The following is a 13,773-nucleotide window of genomic DNA, read 5'->3' as shown; positions in this document are numbered from 1 at the left end:
TCAGAATGGTGTAATTGTACTAAAATCTCAAAGCTAAAGTATAACAAATAAATAAATAAATAAATAAATAAATAAATAGGAAACTCAATATCATCTTTTTATGATGAAAATTTATTTATTACCAGGATCAACTGCATTTTATATTGAGATACATTTTGCCACAAACACCACCATCCTATTTGAAGCCAGATTTACTAGTGATATGAATTACGAGCAATATCTGACAGGAGCACTTGGTATGTAAATCTTACATCGGGGAATTTTTTTTTTTTTTACTTTTTGTTAATTGCAAAATAACTCTGTCACAGTGGTACAAAATATGTTTACTAACATATTTCAAGAGTAGTCATGATTGTGTGAAAGTCAAGGTGAATTGTGCAGGATAATTTCTAAAATAGTTTAAAAATAATTTAAATATTTATAATTATAAATCAGGATCTTAGATATGATGCATAGAGTTATTACCTAATCCCTAGAAAGAATATCTGACCAGACTTCAGAATGTTTCTGTGACTGTCTTCATTTATCTGGTAGGGAGTGTGAGGTGAAGTAGCAGGATTGACCAACTGATGAGAAGACTTGGAGAACGTGTAGGTGTGATTATATTGGCTGTCTTTCCTGACTTTTCTTCCATGAAATTCAGCAACTGGGACAAACCTTACTCAAGAAATGTGGGAAGAGTACATGAAGCTGACTAAAGAAATGAAAATCCCTATTAAAAATATTGAAAATGTCTATGAAACAGGTAATTTGTTTCCTGTAAAAGTGACTTGAAATTAGAGCAAATGATAAAGATTCTTGTATTGCATCTGAGCAATCTAAAATCTTTACAACATTATGATGAAAAACCAGTAGCATTTTAAAATGTCTCCCTCTTTGTCTCACCTTACAGATGCGTGCCCTAAATAGGAGCCTTGATCTCATGAGCAGAAGTGTTGTATTAATCATGATTCTTAATACTCTGGAATTAAATTTTGAGGTTGATTCAAGTTCATAAATAAAATTCTAGAATTTTGGTACACTTTACTGATATTGTAAATAATTATTGACTTTTTGTATGATTATTTACTTTAATTCCAGTATTGCAAAAGAGTTTTCAATAAAGTACGCAATGCACATCATGCAATAAAGTTTTCAGGAGCCAATATCAAGGTCACATTCATCATCCTATCATGAATGAGAATACTTTTTGCATTTCAAAATGTAGGAACTACAATAATGTAAAACTCTGAAGCATATCAGGTATTTCAATTACTTCTCTGTTGGTGTATAGTTTATTTTTGGACATTTTCAAAAATATCTTAAAGGATCATGTTGAAGTCCTTCCTTGTCACCTTAAGGTAAACTGAGCTGAGGGCATAGAATTGGCAACTTATCACTCAGCTGATTGTTTTCTGAGGGTGTAAAACTTTGTTCTCTGTGGCCAGCATTTCCTATGACCTTCCAAACTCTTCTGGAACTCTTTGTGGGCTGGAGAGAAGGGAAAGGAAATAAAACAGGGAAAAGAATCACACACACACACACACACACACACACACACACACAAGAACAAATTTTCAGTGAATGAACCATGAGAACCTCTGTAAAATTTTATTTTTCCCTTCCACTAAGTATAGATCCCAACAAAATTTTTCAGGTAGAATAAATATGACAAGGAAATTATATTCTATTTCTCTTTCAGTGAATGCTTGTTTTTATAAAGTTTATTCCCAAATACATTTCCTGAAAAAACAGTTTGTGTATTACAACAGAAGGAAAAAATCAATCCCAAGAATCCGCACAGATTTATAACTGAGCAACTTGTTATAGATTAAGAAATCCAGGTAACTTTTCCAGCCATTTTCTTTTTACTCACAGACTGTAATTTTTGGTTACTATAGAGATGATCAATTATTTCATTATTTATCTTAAGTAATCTTACATTAATCGTAAAGTATTAACATTTAAATTTTATATAAAATTTATCAGGTAATTTCACATTAACTCCTCATTGTACTTATCTCCTGATCACCAATGTTTTTATTAAGTCATCTGGAAGCTCTGGGCAATACCGAATACAAGAAATAAATCACCACTTTGATCACCTGCCAAGTTTTAGAAAGAGAGTCATGACTGGTAGTGCTGGTAGAGTTGCCATTGTTTTTGTTCAATGACCATAAAAATTTCCTGGCTCAACTATTAAGAGTATGCCTTTCAGAACTTCAAATCAATACCTAAGATTTTGTCTGTAGAACCATAGCAATTGCTCAGAGCACACTTGGATTCAGGTGGGAGGAGACCTTTTCTCAAATATATGGTGAGTCTTGGCACAGATGCTTCTGTGTGCTGGGTTCCCACTCCACTACCTTCCCTGACTCAAATGTACAACTACATATCTGACCTGACTAGACCTGGAGCAAAACTGTACTACTGCACATATGGTCCATTTAGAGCTGGCGTAACTCTGAGACATCACAGTGCAGGTTTGACCTTTTAAGAACAAGCAGGATAATAATCGAGTATACAACATTAATAACACAGTAATGTGTTACTGTGTTATTAATTAATAATTAATTAATTAAGATATGTGTACCATATCTTAAGTGGGGCACATATGCACATTGTCAGACAATGTGTCTATCATGAGGCTCCACTTTCACAACAGGAAATATAGTTTCCCTGTTCTTTACATATTCTGATGCCTCCTTCTTGGCCAACAAACAGCTCACAGTGTGGGAGAACAGCTGCTCTTCTGTGAGCTGATGGACTGGGCTGGGGCTAGTCACAGTGAGATGTTTGAGCTGAACCACAAAAGGAAACAGACAGATTCAGAAATAATCAAACTCAAATGAACTGGTGAAGAAGATGTTTGGAATTATTCTTAAATTCAAAGAAGTATGGAGGGTGGGTTTAAAACTTCAAGGACAGATATCAATTGCTTGAAATTAATAAAATAAAGTCCTTAAGAGATACCTAAATAAATTAAAAGATTAAGTCACACAGGAACAGAAAAGAGTGTAGAAAAATTAAACACATAAAAATTAAGATTGGAAAGCAAGGAAATATAATTATAGTCATATAAAAAATCTGAGGAAGAGAAAAATAGATAAGAGTGTTTAAAAGATACATACAGGCTAAAAAAAAAAGAACATAGACATTGATAAAAATATGGCCTTTAAATATAAGCATATGACGTCTCCAAAGAAAGGAGAAAGAATATTAAAGTCTCCAAAGAAGGAGGAGAGTTAGAGAGAATAGAAAAGAAAATATTTTCAGTATTAAAATGAAAAACAGTTTAAAAGAAGTCCTTGAGGCCCCAAGTAGTTTTGTTTTTACTCTCCACATAAAGTAATTATATATTCAGTAGTAATTATAATTTTATAATTAAAAATTTTATAATTAAATTCTCTGTTTTAAAAAGAACAGAATAAAACACACTTAGAGAAAGAGAAGACTAAAATATTACATGCTAGATTGAAGGCCATATGAGGGAAATTATAGAATTCTTTAAGTCAAAATAAAGAATCTACTAAGAATCCAATTTGGAACCTACCAAAAAATGATGGATTTGTCCAAGACACAAAAAAATATAAGGTGATTGCCCAGGCAGAAGATAGATGTTCCCATGATTCAGAGAAATCAGCTCAGGCAATCATCCAGACAATCAGCTCTCTCTGTCATTTCTGTAGTTTTGAAAGGTACTTGCTCTGACCTTCCTGCATAATTAGGTAATATTTATTTCCTCTCAGGCCTAGGCTTGAAGACTAGATAGGTATAGTCTCACAATTAAGGCTAAATTCTTTAGGATTGAGAAAATTGTTTTAGAACTAAGAAGATACTCCTAGGTTATAAATGCAAGTTTTGAGAGAAAAGGATTTAAAAACTCTAAACTCATCAAGATAGTACCTTTTATCAGGTTGACTAATAAAAATGTTGTGAACACTATGAATGTAAATTTACCTGGTACATTTTCGTAATTGTTATTTTATATATAGTTTATTAATAATAGAGAAGAATCTTGTATTGGACTAAAAGTATAAATTGTTGGGAGTGGTTTTGTGTCTCTTGAGATTTGGTTGCAGTCTGGACTAGAGCATGGTCAACCATGTGTGGTTTCTATGATATATAAATACTGTTATCTATCATTTCTTATTGATTAAGGATAGATCTCATCAGCCAATTACCTGATTGGTAGAGAATAAACAGGAATTTCTAATACTAGTCAGGAAGTCCAAGAAGGAGAGGGAAGAGAGTAGAGTAGGACCAAAGGGGGAAATAGAAGTGCAGTAATCACATGGAGAGAAAGTCAATATATATTTGCATTAAATGTTTCACTAATCTACAAAAATTTTGTGATGATTCTTAATCAATATAATAGAAATTTAAATTTAATTTAATATCTGCAGGGAACATACATTGTATATCATATATTTGAGGAATAGATTTCGCTCTTTTAGAATCATTATGATAAATAATTTTCTCAGCCATTTTCTTTTACAGACAGTCTGTAATTTGTGGTTAAACAGCAGAAACAAAAGACACAGCTGTTATGTACTCACTGATTAGTGGACATTAGCCTGAAAGCTCACAATGCCCATTATACTACCAACAGACCATAGTACGCTTAGGATGAATGAAGACCATGGTGTTGATGCTTCAGTCCTCCATTGAGGAAGGAATAGGACGATCTTGGGAGATTGAGGGAGAGGGGGTACATTTGAGGTAGAGTGGAGTGGGAGGAAATAAGGAGGACATTATCAGGTACTAGAGGAGATGGGGGATAGGTAAAGAGTGTCTGGAAATCAAATAAAAATATGTAGCAGTGGGGGATGAAGAACTGAGGATAGCCACTGGAGGGTTGCTGACAACAGAGAAAGGAGAGGCTCCCAGGAACCAAAGTGGATTACTTTAGCCAAAATGCACAGACAAGTAGACATAGAACCTATAGAGACCACTGCTAGTAGATAGTCACTGGGCGTAGTCAATTGGTGGCACCACCAAACCAACTAAAAGTTTTTAACCCAGAAATGTATCTGTGCAAAGGAAAAACACAGTCCAAAAATTGCATCAGAGAGTGAAGGAAGGGCCATCCTAGTACTGGCACACATGGGGATTCATTCTTTCTGCAGACATCAAACCTGACACTTTTGCCATTGCCAAGAGGCTCTTGTTGACAGGAAAATGGTGTGGCTGTTTCTTGAGAAGTTCAGCTAGCAACCAACCAAGACAGTTATGAATGCTTGGAGCCAACCATCAAACTGAGCTCAGAGACCCTTGTAGGTGAGCTGGCAGTAGGACTGCAGGAGCAAAGGGGGGTTGCAACCACATAGGAAGAACTATGCCAGCTAGCCAGAAAACTCAGTGCTCACAGGGACTAGACCACAAACCAAGGTGTGTACAGGGAAGGGATGCATGACTCCAGATACATTTGTAGCAGTGGATGGCCTTGTTTGACATCAGTAGGAGGGAGGCCTTTGGTCATATGGAGGTATGATGCCTCAGCATATGTGGATGATGGAACAAATGCACAGGAGAGTGTGGATGGGTGGGGGAGCACTCACATAAGGGTAAAGTGGGAGAAAAGAGATGGTAGATGTGGGATCCTTGGGTAGTGGACAGACAACCAAGAAGTAGATAGAATTTGAGATGTAAACTAATGGAATGATTACTAGAATAACAAGAAAAAAAAAGCCTTTCAACCTGCCCCCCCAAACAAACATACAACAAAACAAACAAAGTACCTACCACCAACAAAAACCCAAACAATCACAACAACAAAAACAAACAAATAAAAAAATTTCTGATCTTGCCTCAAGTAAGGACAAAATACTTTCTAAACTGGCAAATAGGACACATGTAAGTCGACTTCTTAGCTTTCTAAGGAAAAGTTAGCCATCTCATTCAGCATTCCTGCTTCATAAAAATAACCTGTTATATCCTTTGCCATTGGCAGAAGGTGGATGCTCTCATGACTCAGAAAAATTTAGTGTGATTGTCCAGGCAGTCAGCTTCCCTGTCAGTTCTATGAATTAGGAAGCTGCTTGCTCTGCAATTCTTGCATACACAGGTAATATTTATTTCCACTCAAGTCTCTCATGGGGTTGAAGATAAGATAGGTATAGTCTCACAATTAATCTTAAATCATTTAGGAATGAGAAAACAGTTCAGAGCTAAGAAGATAATCCTAGTTTTAAAAATGCAAGTTTGAAAGAGAAGTATTTAATTACAGACCTGGAAACTCACCATGATAGGATAGATAGTACATTTTCTAAGGATGCTAAATAAAAATGGACCACACATTGTGAATATAAATTTAACTTGATAAGTTTTTGATGTTATTATTGTATATAGTTCATTAATAATAGAGTAGAACCTTTTATTTGACTAAAACTGTGAATGGATGGTTGTGGTTTTGTGTGCTGTGTTTTCAGATATTGATTTCTGTGCCTGGACATTTAGTTGCAGTCTTGACTCTGGCATCGTCAAACATATCTGGTATGTATGCTATATAAAAAAATTGTTTTCTATCACCCCTTAATTATTACACATCTGATCAACCAACTATCTGGGTAGAAGAGAATAGAGAGCAACTTCTGATACTAGTAAGGACATCCTAGAAAGAAAGGGAAGAGAGTAGAGAAGGACCACAAGGAGACGAGAGAGTGGAGAAACCACATGGAAAGAAAAGAGGGATTTCATCATAAGGTTACAATGAGTTAGCAGCTATGAAGACACATATTGACAAGAAGGATCCTGAGCAAGACCAGAAGACAAGTAACAGGACATTTTCTGAGTATTAGTGGCCTACTTGGGTAAGAATAGCTCAAAACTGCCTAGCTGAATCTTGTAGTGTTGTAATATTTAGAATCTAAAAGGAGTCCAAGCAGGCAGACAAATTTTTTTTTTTTTATCTGTTGGCAAAAGGGGTATTAGAAAATCCAGCAAAGAAATGCTATTACACATATCCATGCAAATAACTTGGATGTTTTAATGCAACCATACAGGCCCTTATATTTGAATGCTTGGTCACAAGGGAAAATAGATGCTTGAGGGAGATTGGAAGGTTGACCTTGTGGTAGTGTATGTGACCTGGTTGGAGGAAGTTCTCTTGGGGTTTTCTTTGGGGTTTCAAATGCTCAGACCAGGTCTCTTCCTGTTGTATGTCAATTAGGATTTGAAACTCTCAGTTCTTTTCCAACACACTGTCTATAAGTTTCCATGTTCATTATGAACTAAACCTCTGTGATCATAAGTAAGTCCCAATTAATATTTTATTATATAAGAGTTGCCATTTTTATGGTACATTTCTCAGCAATAGATTATTTTATGAGTCATGTAGTATAAGTGTTTTCTCTATGGAATTCAACAATAAGAATTCACAAAAAAAGAAAACCTTAAAATACTGTTGTTCTACTTGTTTTGAGCAAGCTGTCAACGTGATTTGAACTGAAGTGGAGAGTTGAGAGAGGTACAGAAAGAAAAAATGTAGATCATTAGTGGAAATATATTTCAGAGAGCAATCTAGTGAATATGAAGCCTTACAAATATCCAGACAACTGTAGAGTGTGTGAGTGTACCTAAACTTCTGAGTTCACAACTAAAAATCCTTAATATCACACATAAAACTTCAGATTAATATTCACTCTGCACGTTTGTCGATGTTTTTGGAGTCCTCTCATTTATCCCTTTTTCTTACATTGAAAATCCTTGTGTGAAAGGAACAAATCCCTCAGGAATACTTAAGACAATTCCCTTTCCTGCATTTCAACAGGACCAGAACTTGTCATTGTATCCGGTTTGGCCAGCAGAATACAAAAATCTGCCATTGGTAAGTACCACTTAAATCCTACAGAAGGAAATGATCCAGATTTAAATTTTGGAAACAGACAGTCAATGCCCTTTAGAAGTTTGGAAATCCTAGTCTCTCACTTTGACATGTTAAAACTTTTTATAGCTTGAATCAAATCTCCATGAAAAAAAAATAACAGAGGGCAAATGGAGTTATTAATTAAACACAGACTTATGTGCATATTCCTGCTTATAACAAGTAGATCTGTGCTTAATCCAGGACAATCAATATGAATAAAGTTGCAGGATTCCCCACTACATCCCAGGTGCATGGTATGTCTCCCAACATATCAGTCCAGGATGGCTCCTTTTCAGGTTTTGTGGTGAATTACACACACACATAAGCAGAAATCTGCCTAAAAACAGCAACTGAAAATGGAATCCTTTTGTTGTTAGACCTTCCATGTATCCTGCTCAGAAGTCCCGAAAAGAGGCTGGACTTTGTGGGTTAAAAAAAATGAAATGTAGCTGATCTTTGACATTTTATGGGTTCCTCTTTCTTCCACGTTTCTCCAGTGTTTTTTTTTTAATTCTTTCAACTATCTAATTGAATAGGTGAAAAGAGAGAGAATGAAAGATAGAGATAGAAACAGATGAGAGACAGAGACCAAGGCAGAAAGAGACAGAGAGCTGGATTTAATTTCTTCCTTACTCAAACAAGACAACAATCCATACCAAATCGCAAAGACTGCTCAAGACTCAGGACCAAAAATGAATGATTAACACCAAACCACTCCTCTCAAGACTCTAGAATGTATATACCGTCTGAGAAGGTCTCAGAATACCAAATGTCACACAAATGGAGAAACTATCTACAGCTGAAAAAATAACAACCCAGACATCTGGCAGAAAAATCACAGCTAGTTGCTGTGGACAGTCTTGCTTAGTTCCACACTTGGTGTTAAATGAAAGCACATTCTTAATATTTTTGTGGGTTTGAAATAGACAAAAATTCTAAAATTCCCACTACAATAAAGTTGAGATGCAGATGTACTATATTTGGGAGATATATTTTGGTAATTGTTAGGAGAAGGTGAGCATGGGTGTGACCAAGATACACTATATATTTATTTATTTTTCTTTTTTTTATTGGATGTTTTATTTACATTTCCTATGTTGTCCCCTTACCCCATCCCCCACCCACCCCGGAACCCGCAATCCCTTCACCCCTCCACCTTCTTCTCTGTGGATGTAACCTTTATCTCCCCCCCACTCCCACCTCCCCACCCTCAAAATTCCCACCCCCTGGGGCATCCAGCCTTCATGAGGTCAAGGTTCTCTTCTTCCACTTATGCCCAGCAGGGCCCTCCACATTTACATATTCAGCTGAAGCCCTGGATTCCCTCCTAAGTGCTCCCAGGCTGGTGGTTTAGACCCTGGGAGCTGTGGTTGACTGGTATTGTTGCTCTCCTCATGGTGCCACAAACCCTTTCAGCTCCTTCAGTCTTCACTCTAACTGCTCTATTGAGAACTCCATGATGAGTTCAATGGCTAGTTGTGAGCATCTGCCTCTGAATATGTCAGACTCTTGAAGACCTCTGAGGAGATATCCATATCAGGCTCTTATCAGCATGCACTTCCTGACTTCCACATCAGCCTCTACCTTTGGTGATTGCACGTGGGATAGATACTCAGGTGGAGTGGTCTTCAGATGGCCCCTCCTTCAGTTTCCTTCCCTCACTTTGTCTCCATATTTGCTCCCTTGAGTATTTTGTTGCTCCTTCTAAGAAGGACTGAATCACCCCCACTTGGGCTTCCTTCTTTATGGGCTTCATGTGGCCTGTGAGTTGCATCTTGGGCATTTCAAGGTTCTGAGCTAATATCCAATAATCAGTGAGTGAATACCATGTGTGTTCTTTTGAGATTGGCTTACCTCACTCAGGATGATAATTTCTAGTTCCATCCATTTAGCTAGGAACCTCTCGAATTCATTGTTTTTAATAGCTGAGTAATACTCCATTGTGTAAATATACCACATATTTTTAATCCATTCCTCAGTTGAAGGACATCTGGGTTCTTTCCAGCTCCTGGCTATTATAAATAAGGCTGCTATGAACATAGTTGAGCATATGTCCTTGCTATATGTTCGAGCATCTTCTGGGTATATGCCTAAGAGTGGTATAGCTGGATCCTCGGGTAATGCTATGTCCAATTTTCTGAGGAACCGCCAGACTGATTTCCAAAGTGGTTGCAACATCTTGCAGTCCCACCAACAATGGAGGAGTGTTCCTCTTTCTCCACACCCTCGCCAGCATCTACTATCATCTGAGTTTTTAATCTTAGCCATTCTGACGGTGTGAGATGGAATCTCAGGGTTGTTTTGATTTGCATTTCCCTGAGGACTAAGGATGCTGAACATTTCTTTAGGTGCTTCTCGGCCATTCGAGTTTCTTCCATTGAAAATTCTTTGTTAAGCTCTATACCCCATTTTTTAATAGGGTAATTTGGTTGTCTGGAGTCTAGTTTCTTGAGTTCTTTGTATATATTGGTTATCAGCCCTCTATCAGATGAAGGATTGGTAAAGATCTTTTCCCAATTTGTTGGTTGTAGTTTTGTCCTATTGACAGTGTCCTTTGCCTATGTGTTTATATGAAAATAAAAAATAAATACTAGCACTCCATTAACAAATAAATTCTAACCCACACATTTGTAGTTTTTTCAATTTATTATGATAAGTTTTCAATCTTGTTCTTAATTATCTTTTGATGTTCACTGACTTTCTTAGTCACTCTTGTAATGTTGTGAAGAGACATTAAGTCCAAGGCAATTATATGAGAAAGTGTATAATTTGGGGTTTGCTTACATATTCATGATAAGATCAGTAGCTAAGAACTATATCCTCCAGATTCATATGGAGAGCGACAGATTGATAGATAGATAGAGAGATAGATAGACAGACAGACAAACAGACAGACAGACAGACAGACAGACAGATAGATAGATAGATAGATAGATAGATAGATAGAAGGAGGGAGAGAAAGAGAATATGGTTGTGACTGTTATGGCTCTCAAAAATAACAATTGGAAGGTGATTCGAAGAAAACAAGACAGTACACATAGAAGTTTAACAAGTACAAATCATGGATCTGAGGATCACTTATATTCCAAGTAGAAGTTATACTTTGAAAAGAATTAAATATATTATATTCACATCTGAGTGTTTTGTTGCTTATAACAAAATGAATATAGATTTGATCTGGGACTTAATTTTAACTTGAAGCTGTGCTATTGATACACAATTTATACATTGTAGAATCAAGAATTTAGTTTACTTGCCAGGAAAATTAACCTCAATGTGACCCATGTAACAGACTTTTTTATAGTAAGCTGGAAATGAACACATAGCACTTAGATCTTAGTCATATATGAATCTAGAAATAACCATGAACATTTATGTTCTTGAAACACTTAATGAAGCCAATGCTATTTTGTGGTACAGTATCACCAAACCAATTTGCTCTTCTTGACTTTGTATCTTAATGTCAACAATTCAGGAACATTTATCTTACAATCCATTCAATTCTAATCCCAAGAAATAAAATACATCAAAGTAAGCCATTTACAAATACTGTCATCCAGTCTGCCAATCAGTTTTGAAAATTAAAAAAAAAAGAGTAAATTAACAGGTTCATTGCACGTTGTGCATACGGAAATGCTTTATGAGCTTCTTTAGTTCACCATTTCACCAGCAGCTGAACAACTCGACACTTCTGTTTGAGAAGAAAGAGAAGATTCTGGAAGATGAAATTCTTCCTCCCCATGCTCTATCCTGTTTGATTTCTTCAACTTTGGGACCATTATGGGTACATGGGTGTGCTATCAGGTTGTTATGCAGGAAGAAATGTGACTGTGGTGAATTTATCACAGTTTGAACCGACAGTGTGATTCCATGCATATATTGGTTACAATTTGATTTATGTAATTCTAATATGTTCATGGCTTAAAACATGATTTGATTTATTTGAAGGTTATAATTACCTCATTTGAGCTTCTTATATTGACAAATTTTATTTTAGCTGGGTAAATTGTATGAAAAGTAACCTCTTACTGATCTCATGTTCTTTTTAACTTTTGCATAATTAACATTTTTTCGTAGTTGAAAGTCAATATACATTTTTATTAAATGTTTCACTATTGTACACCAAGTAAGGGATGACTCTTAATTAATATAATAGAATTAAAATTAATTTGATATCTGCAATGCAAACACATTGCTTATCACATTTTTGAGGAATAACTTTCTCTTCTATACAGTCATTGTACTATGGTCAGTATGTGAGCTACTATTGATATTAATTATAACCCCTCAATATCTCCAAAACAGGACTTATTTTTAAAGTTTGATTTTGCACATTTGTGTTGTGTGTGTTTGTGTGTGTGTGTGTGTGTGTGTGTGTGTGTGTCTGCCTGTGCTACAGATTTTGAATGAAATGTTGCAACAAAGTATAGAAATCAGGAGGAAAATCACACAGCTGGTAAAATATTAACACTTTCCTTCTCTGACCTGAGTGGTTTCTAAGAGGAAAATTGGTCCTAATGCCTTGTCGTACAAAGACTTTCAATATCAAATATGATTGCTTCTTTTTTATTTATTTGGAATGCATTTAGTATTTGGATTTTTATTATATTTATTCACGAATACTTCTTTCTGTTGATGCAGCTTCCTTACAGAGAATGTTTACATGCATATCCATTAGGAGTAATTATCTGGCTAAACATCCATCAACTCTCACAGCTCCACAGATTCATAGACTGTTAAATACTATAACTAACTTATTAGTCAAGTTTCTTTTATACTGATAAACTCACTCAATATTTTATCTTCTGTCCTAACACATATAATAAGTCGTTATTTTTCTTTTAATTACTTTTGGTTTATTGTTTTACAGCCTTTTTGAATGTGCTCTGAGCAGGAGAAATTCTGTTTTCTATCTAAGATCAATTAACTGGTGATACATGGGAGACTGACAGAGTTCTCATTGCAGTTTTGACTACCAGAAAAGTACCTTATAGCAGTCACCCTATAAAAGAGCTTAATAATTACTCATATAATTTTAGGAATTCTCATAGGATCATAATTAAGACTTAAAAAGTCATCAACTTGTCTATACAGTATCACTACAAGGCAATGCATCTTGGAAGATCTGTAGAGATCTGCTCTGAAGGTGTGAGCGGATACCTAGTGATTGTTATATACTTTAAATAATAACAGGAAAAGCATATTGATAGCAGGAATTTTTCTTAAAATGAATTCTCTTAAGCCTTGTTTAATAGAAAAATCTGCCATGGATTAATCTGAAGTAGGCCATCTCAGGAAGATCAGGAAGATCAGGAAGATTTATTAACATGTCCTATATTTTCTCCTGACAACTTAATTTTTAAATTACATTTTAGAACATAAGAAAAGGTTTCCCTGAGGCAATACTTTAATGCACAAATGATGATATATTTTGTAGTAGGCTAGGAATTATGAGATTATTATTAAAGAATTTACAAAGTTTAAAAGTGATATAATTAAAAACAAATATGAGGTACATCTAAGTAACAAATGGATTGTATGGTTTATATTTATGAATTCAGATTTCATATTTCATAAATTTGTACTTTATATTAAATAGTATGTAATTTGCATAATGTAAAATATAACATAAATTTTATGATAATATGATAAATATAAGCATATGGTGATAATAAATAAAAAATGATGCCATGTATTTGAAGGAGAGTATGGATGGGCAAACAATCAGATTTTTATGGGGGAAAGGGAATTTTCAAAATGGTGTAACTATATTACAGGGAGAGGGGATTGTGCTCTGCTGTTTCTGCTGCTGCCTCTGCCCGCACTTTCACTGTTGCTATCCAGTTGCTCCCAGGTGCTTCACAGATCTGGGCACTTGGCAAGGTGCTAGCTAGCTAGTGGGGAGGAGAGCAGATCTTGTTCCCAGT

This window comes from Grammomys surdaster, unplaced genomic scaffold, assembly GCF_004785775.1.
Source record: "Grammomys surdaster isolate TR1022 unplaced genomic scaffold, NIH_TR_1.0 125832, whole genome shotgun sequence".
In the NCBI taxonomy this organism is placed as follows: Eukaryota; Metazoa; Chordata; class Mammalia; order Rodentia; family Muridae; genus Grammomys; species Grammomys surdaster.
This window is presented reverse-complemented; position numbering follows the sequence as displayed.